Here is an 8478-nt window from a genome sequence, read left to right as displayed (position 1 = left end):
AAGATTGAATGCCATTAACTCATCTATTAACCCTTTCATACTACCCATGATACGATATGACCATAGCCTTGATGTTTTCATCTTTGTGTTGTTTTGACATTCTCTTTTGCGTTCTTTCTTTGTGTGTGTGAGTACAAGAGAGAAAGAGTGGGTCTTCTTTGATTACACTTCTTTCCAAACCCTAGTCTTCATGGCATCTATGGTTTAACTCATTCATATAGTTTTTGTTGAGTTCTCTCACAAACTCTCACAGCCATAAGCCCGGTGCTTTCCTGGCAAGACCGCAAATTTCTCGACACCGTGTCAAGAAAATGCTGAAGCATTGAAATGATGTTCTTGAGAAGCATGTATCGTGTCTTTGGCATCATTGCACACAGTGGGTGGGTGGGTGGATATAATAGGTTTGGAGAGAGGGTGTAGGGCTAGGAACCGTATGGTTTTAATATTCCTTGGCCCCATTTTGATTTTTGTCCATCTCTTTGTGGCCTGCATCACCTCTCTCTCGTTTTTGCCTCCGTATAAATGGCATAGCATGTGTGGATTGGTGTAGCCCCTACCTAGGGTAACCTTTGCCATGCACTCTCATACACAAGTTCTCCTCTTCACTTTTGAGAAAGCCTGTGGGAGCTATGGCGGTGATGGGAAATCTGCATCACAAAGGAGAGATCTCATATAAGCCCTTGCATTAGATGGCAACCCAACCCACGGTTTGGGATTACGTGTACCGAGGTGTAAGACCTAGGGTAACTGAACATAGGATCCTCCTCCCTACCGCCCCTTATATAGGCCTAGCTCCTAGCTCTTTCCGTAAGCGGATCCCCAGTCCGTACTGGTCCAGTCCAGGCCCTTGGCCTAGGTCCCTGACCCCCTAGTTTGGGCCTTGCCCCGTAGGACCCTTGTCCTGACATTACTCCCCCCTTAAGGAAGAGTTTTCGTCCTCGAAAACACAAGTAGTAATATCTTCTTAAGAATACTGATGATTTCTTTATTGACGTCCCTTAAGTGAGCCAGTTGTCTGTATGACCGATAATTGGTGCAGTGAGGAGGTTCAATGAAACCAAGAGAAACATCTTGATTTTCAACATTGTTGTTCATTTGCAACCACCTGGGTCTAAATAGTAACTCCATTTATAACTCACTTGAGTACTGTAAAGGAGTAACCACAACTAAGCGTTGTCCAAAGGCATAACTAGTTTTTAGATCTTTTGAAGGTACTGGAATAATGCAAGGAAACCTTGGCGTAACTTTTCCGTGCAGTTGTGAGCCAGATTTCCTACTCGCCTAAGTATCTTGAAAAGTTCATAGATAGGGAGTGTCCTCGTGTTAGAATTGTGAATAGTTTGGAACACAAAGAACTACATGTTCATCCCTAATGAAGGTTACTTGCCAACATAATTTGTCAGCACACCTTGTAAGTCCTTGACGTCTGAAAGTATTGACACAATCTCCAACCCCACCACAAGAGGTGTTCAAAGTCGAAAACTGTACTTAAGCAAATTCTAGATAGGGAGAAAATCATCTGTTCAAAAATGCGTTGTGCTAACGTATGCTCTTAGCAGATCCTTTAGCACAAGATTACTCTTTGTAATCTAGCTATCCCCTTGGATAACTGACAGTACTGAGGTGTGGTTCCTCACGGTTTACAGACAGTTGTCTCAGATGACTGGTAAACGGGGAATCATAGTAGTGTATAACATTGGTGAGGAATCAACAATGTCCAAAATAACCATTGTGGTTAACTTGAAAAAATCCACAAACGTCCAAACCAAGCCATGACCTCTATTGGTGATTAGTAGACCCAAAAGTAATCTCATAGAGATAGTGCACATAGAGTGCAAAATGCTTCATAAGCAACAACCTGAGGAATATGCATGCCGTTCCAAATCAGCCTTTGCTAAACACTAGGGCCCATAACACCTAGTGTGCATGCATTTAGCAAAAACTAAACCAAACCTGTATATCCATAATGATCCTTGCCAATACTTATGGCAAATGTGATGCGCCTAGCACGCATTAAAAGGAATGTAAATAGTTCTGAAAAGAAACTAAATACTTTTAGTTGCAATCTTTTGCAAGCCTTGCTGAAACGTCTGAATCACAATAGAAGGTGAAACATTGATCACTTCTAGGTACATACAATGAAACTTTTTCATTAACAACTTATAGCCTTGCTATATGTATAAACAACCATCTGTAATGTTTTTTAGCAGTACTTGTACCTTAACAAGTCATTCTAAGTATTCGACAATTTCTGGCCACGAAATTGCTCCTGATACGTCGTGCTAAAAATGGTCTAGAAAACAGATGTGACTAGAACCTAGGGACTTTGTCGTGACACATAATTGAAATAATGGCACCAGTGTCAATCAAAGACTCATATTCTCCACATCTCATGTAAGGATGTGTAAAAAAGAACATCCTTCAAGTACAAGATGTACTTGTGTGTGGAGGTAACTGCAAACACTGTACGACGGGAGTGAGAGGGACCCTCATTAGCCTTGCTCCACACTGGCTAAACCGAACTCCTTGAGTTCCTAGACCATGTTGTATCCCCTGTGACAACATGTGCCAAATTGAACCCTACAAGTAGGTTCGTAACAACATAAGACAGAAAGATAGATTGGACACTTGGCCCAAAATACTTTGTGCCGACATGCCCTTGGCATGGCTCTGTAACATTCAAGCATACTTATACGTCTTGAAAGACGGAGCAAAGCATACTAAAAATGGAATAACACCAAATCAATAGATGCGTACTTGGAGATTTGAACGTGATGTTCACTTACCCGTATTCAAATGGAGAGGAGCACGTCCCCTACCTGAAAAAACAAATAGCATTGCACTGGGAACCCTGGGTGTTGCCTTTGCAATCCAAGCCCTTGGATTTAGTATCTACGTAGTCAAACTCCTTGGTTAGACGCCTCGTAGAAAGTGCTCAACTAGCAGCTAACGATAACCAACATAGTCAACCGTGTACAGAATGATTGGAATCAACTTGAAAAGTGTGTTTGTTCGCTACCGCGTGGTAGATTGTGGAAGTCTTTCCTTGAAAGTATAACTGGGAGAGATCAACTGTGATCCTCAATGCATATCAAACTGTGATTCTTAATGCCTATGGGGTGATGTAGCAATCACCCGCCGGGTCTTACCCCAAAACAGTATGTCCATAGACACTCCATAGCTATAGAGAGAGCAGGAGACCCATACAAGTGAACTACCGAGCTCTTATGGACAGCCATGCTGTCACAACTGATTGCTGCATCTGTACTTTCTTGTAGAGATCAGCTGCTGCTGTGAGTTGAAGATTAGCAAAAACTCAACTTGAGTGTCGCACTGAAAGCATGTAGTGCAAAAATGACACCCTAAACATCCGTAATGACAAGAATCTTCCTTGTCAATGAACGTCAATGTGTACTCCACTGGGTAGAGTTGTTCGATCTTGAGAACAATCATCCAAGGAATACCAACAGGTGGATCTGACCCTTGGCCTGACAAGGGCTCTTAGCCTCATTGGCTTGTATTCCTTATGCAAAATAGTGTTCAATCGACGAACCGATGAAGACTAATTTGAGTAGCATCTTGGCCACGTGCTAGCTGTGAGTTAGAACACCTTGGCTCAAGCTGACTTACAAGCAAAACATGTATCAAAAGCTTCTTAGAAGATTTTCATTTTTTCTTGACTTGCAGCTTATCGTATAAGCATTCCCTAGTTTTCCGGTATGACTCTCGCATCATAGCAAAGAGACTCGACCTTGTCGATCATGCACAAAAAATAGACCTTGTCTACTTGTAGATCTGCTAGAAAAACAGAATGATATCTGCGACGTATGTTCATCTCGTACGTGCTTGAGTGTATGAATGATATCGATGATCAATCGTAGACGCACTTTGCATACCATAGTTATGAAGCACATGATCAATAAATAAATATCAAATGTGTACCTTATTGAGTACACCTGTCGACGAACCTTACCGTTGGAAGAATCAAATTAGTTTCCAGCAAAGAAGAAAATCAAGAAATGATTCAACTTCACCTGTTTTGATTGCCTGCTGTTGAGAATGGAATTTATAATTGGGACCGGCCTTGCCCATCATCGTTGCCTTATAAGGCACAGGCCATGCCCGAGTTGCCTCTACTATGAGACAACCATGCCTCGTGGAAAAACCCATACAGAGGTTATCTTTATTGAAGCCGTGCTCCGTAGTCCAAATCATGGTAATGACTACCAAAATTGGACGTAATATGTCGATCTCTCAGGTCACCATGGCCGAGATTAACATAATAACATACGCTTGCAATATAATTGTACATAAAGCTATGAAAATTGCAAGAATATGAAATTGAAAACCTGAGAATGCGTTTGTGTGCTTGTCCGAGGTCAAGCACTGTCTTCATCATCGATTCCTGGGACACTCGAAAAAATGACCATATAATTGCCACTATCGACTCCGGGGCAAGTCAAAAACATGACCGTAGAACCTTGCTTGATGTGCCATGCTTTCATGGCCGTCGAATTCAACGTGATGGAGTACTATGCCCTTACTTTGTGTGACCAATCATGGCCCATTATCGAGGACATCCAGAAAACTATCGCTGCTAAAGCCATATCTTTTGGTATGGAGCACTTTCGGATGCTCGAAAATGCAAGCACGGTGGCCTTGCAGGCTGTGCTTTGCATGGCCAGTTACTCAAGCTATTGCTGGTTTGCCTTTGAACTTCTCTAAAATTCTGCAACCAGATTGACCTTCCTTGCCATGGTTTGGTTCGGCAACTCAGTGTTGCTTTTGCATGGGCTTCAACTGTGGGAACTCCTCTTAGGAACCTATTTTGGGCAAAAGCCCAAAATAGGTTATCCCTAATGGGAACATAAAGTCCCAAGCTCAGCAATGGCGAAAAACGTAGGGCTAGTCACCGAAAATCACTCGCGCTGTTCCAACCACAGATCCCCAGTCCGCACTGGTCCAGTCCAGGCCCTTGGCCTAGGTCCCTGACCCCCTAGGTTGGGCCTTGCCCCGTAGGACCCTTGTCCTGACATTAAGCTATGGAGGAGGAGGAAGCCTTGCATGGATGCATGTTCTCTCTCTCTCTCTCTCTCTCTCTCTCTCTCTCTCTCTCTCTCTCTCTCTCTCTCTCTCTCTCTCTCTCTCTCTCTCTCTCTCTCTCTCTCTCTCTCTCTCTCCCCCCCCCCGAGCTCTGATACCAATGTAAGACCTAGGGTAACTCAACATAGGATCCTCCTCCCTACTGCCCCTTATATAGGCCTAGCTCCTAGCTCTTGCCCTAAGCGGATCCCCAGTCCGCACTGGTCCAGTCCAGGCCCTTGGCCTAGGTCCTTGACCCCCTAGGTTGGGCATTGCCCCGTAGGACCCTTGTCCTAACACGAGGCTTACATGCAATTCTTGTCGATGCATGCTCTCGTGTTGCTCTCATGGTCGCCAAATCCGGCATGTTGGCCACAGATGCACAGTGCGCACACATCCCTCATATATGGGGGGGGAGAGAGAGAGAGAGAGAGAGAGAGAGAGAGAATCTGTTATGGTCTTTTGCTTCGAGTTGTTTCACGTTTGCAGAGTGTTAGTCGTCCCTAAAAAGTCCCACTTGTCAGGGTGATCAGTTTGATAGTTTGTATCGTTTTTGTACTGCAGCTTATTTGTACAATTACACCAGCTTCAAGTTATTTTGCAGAGACACACAACACTCTAAAATTTGCTCATAGAGCAAAACATGTGGAGATACATACATCATCTAACAAGGTACTGTTTGTTTAATTCCATAATTGCTATTAGAATACTCATAAATTTTGTACGTATCTCGTGCTTGTTTGTCTTTGGATAGCATTATAGTTTTGAGGTTCACTGCATACTCATTCACTCATTACCCTTTTGATGTAGATAATGGATGAGAAGTCATTAATAAAGAAGTATCAGAAAGAGATTGTTAGCTTGAAGGAAGAGTTGGATCTGCTGAAGAGGGATATGATTGACAAGGGCCAAGTTCTTAGTGGGGATGGCCAAGAGGATATACTCAACCTTCGGCAACAGGTCCGTGCACAGAGAGCTAGAATCTTACTGTAACTATTAATTCGATTGGAGGCACAAACGTTTGTGCTTATAACTTGCATGTTTGGTATCTCTTGCAGCCAAGTTAAGATGCAGTCTACGCTGGAAGAAGAGGAGCAAGCAAAATCATCTCTTTTAGGGCGCATCCAAAGATTAACAAAGCTGATTCTTGTGTCAAGCAAGAGCTCTGTGCCAAATCCAGTCCCATAAGTGCAACGATGTCATAGACAAAGACATTGTTTTGGAGAAGAAGAGGTATGAACATTTTTGTTTTTGACACAACAGTGTTTTAGCCAAGTCTTGGCACCTGAGGCAGTAGGATGCCATCATGCTTTCTCGCTTTTCATTTACACGTCTGCTTTCAGGAGGATGAAGTTTTGGTGGCAAGCTTTGCTTTTTGCAGAGATTTGAAAGGTTGGAAAATCTGATGGAAAGTTCTGCTATAAGTTTACAACTTGATCGCTCTCAAAGAAGCTCCTCTGGTTTTGTATTGTCTATGAATAAGAGCCTAGATTCTCTTTCAAAGATGAAAGGACAGAAGAAGCCTATGTGTAGTAGGGTGAAAGATCATTCTGTAGTAAAAAATGCATCGCAACGCACACAGGCTAGGGAACTTTTTAGCACCACAGAGCAAAGACCAGTACCGGTAAGGTTTTATGCCTTTCATCCCACAAAGATTTTCTTTTTGGTTCGGAATGGAAAGTTGTTATTATGTTCTCTTAGAATTGCAGCATTTGATTCCTCAAGCATGTTCCACAGACATGAGAGACCATGGCAGATCAATTGGATTTGCTAGATGCTTGCAGGCGAAGCTGCATTGATCTAGCTTGGTAAAGCGTATGCTGGAGCAAGCAGCCGACAACCCTTATGATAGTAACTTGCAGGTGGATGTTGTCAGCATCCCCCTCGCTCCTCTCATATCCATTAACGAGTTTTCTGTAATTCCTTAATCAATTTTACAAGCCTCATGGTTTGTCTTGTTGAACGTTCAAATTCAAAAGGTAAAAGATGAGATTCAAGAAAAGAAGTCTCGTATAGCCGTACTTGAGAAGCGTAATGTAGGGGCTAGAGAAGCTGCTTTCCACAATGCAAATCCATTTGAGATGTCTCATGTGATTTGGCCTTGCATCTGGTGGCCCAGTGTGCAAGTATTTTTTTGACTTCTTGGTTTAGGATATTGAGTGCTGCAAAACATTTACTGACTTTGAGCTTCTCTCTGCCCTTGTGAGGTGTCTTCACTCATACACGAACACATGCTCTGGCTTCCTTCGAGCTTCTCTCTACCCCTATGAGGTGTCTTCACTCACAGGCATACACATGCATGCATGTTTGAATTATTTAAGAGCATGCTCCTCCCTTTCAAGAGCGTGATGCTTTAGTGTTTGGTCTGAGAATATATTGTTAACATTTTGCAGAATGTGATAAAGCTTATGAACCAGCTGAATGAGTTGACATTTGAACTAGAGATAATGCTGCAAGAGCAAATTGCATCATTGTAGTGTTGAGTTCCAATTTGCTTTACTGATATTTTTTGTAATGTTCATCAGGTCAAGAGCGCAGACAATCGAGTTCTACAAGAGCAACTTCATGTCAAGAGTACTGAGAATAATGAGCTGCAAGAGGTAACGAGGTGCTTGAGAGAACAACTTGCAGCTATGACCATGGAAAGGAGTTAGAGGAAAACAAAGGCTATGTAAGTAGCTGTAAAGAGGGGGAGTTAATAGAACTTGAACAATCTGAAGGGTGTCAAGTTCTCTTGGCTTGCCAGGAGAGCTCAAACATATGGATGGAAGCTTGGATGACATGTTTGAGCTGCGAAGCAATGGTCCCAAAGGTGGCATGATCAAAGTGGTTGTGGATTCTTCTTTACAGTCCCAAATGATTTCACAGGTATGTATGATTATATGTGTTGTTGCCTTAAAGAAGGGATTTCATGTTGTTGCTATTTTGCTTCATGCACATTGATTTCTCTGCACTGTGAGTAACATCAAACTTTGGTTTGAAGAGAAGAATGTAGATACCCCAGAATACTAAAAAAAAAGATTGATTCGTAGCTTGAAGCCTTGAAACAAGGCAAAACAATCCACCCTATTTCAAACCCCCCAAACTTCAATTTTCTAGGCTTGTTCTAAGTATAGAAACACCTTGACCCTGTTTTGTTCAAAGTTAAAGGTCAGCTAAGTTGATTATGCTCACTCTCTTTTATGCTCATAAATCACTATCGACAGTGCCTCTTGCAAGCGGTTTTTCAAAAGATAATCTATGCATTTGTCATAATAACAGTTGAAGCATGCGTTTCTCATGGGAAAATTCGAATACCACCATGTGACATTGTCAATGTAGAGAGCTAGCATTTCCTTCTTCAATGGGTACAATGCTCGCAAATAGTTGAAGTTGTCTCTGTTGCATTACATCAGA

General features: G+C 42.5%; 1 pseudogene; it reads left to right on the top strand.

Moving 5' to 3' along the window:
- Positions 1–4524: 4524 nt before the first annotated feature.
- LOC147446423 (kinesin-like protein KIN-7E, chloroplastic) lies at positions 4525–8078 on the top strand (annotated as a pseudogene).
- Positions 8079–8478: the final 400 nt, after the last annotated feature.

The sequence above is a fragment of the Adiantum capillus-veneris genome, chromosome 12 (genome assembly GCF_014529385.1).
Source record: "Adiantum capillus-veneris isolate H3 chromosome 12, ASM1452938v2, whole genome shotgun sequence".
NCBI lineage: Eukaryota > Viridiplantae > Streptophyta > Polypodiopsida > Polypodiales > Pteridaceae > Adiantum > Adiantum capillus-veneris.
The sequence above is the reverse complement of the archived record's forward strand: the minus strand, read 5'-3'. Positions and strand labels throughout refer to the sequence as shown.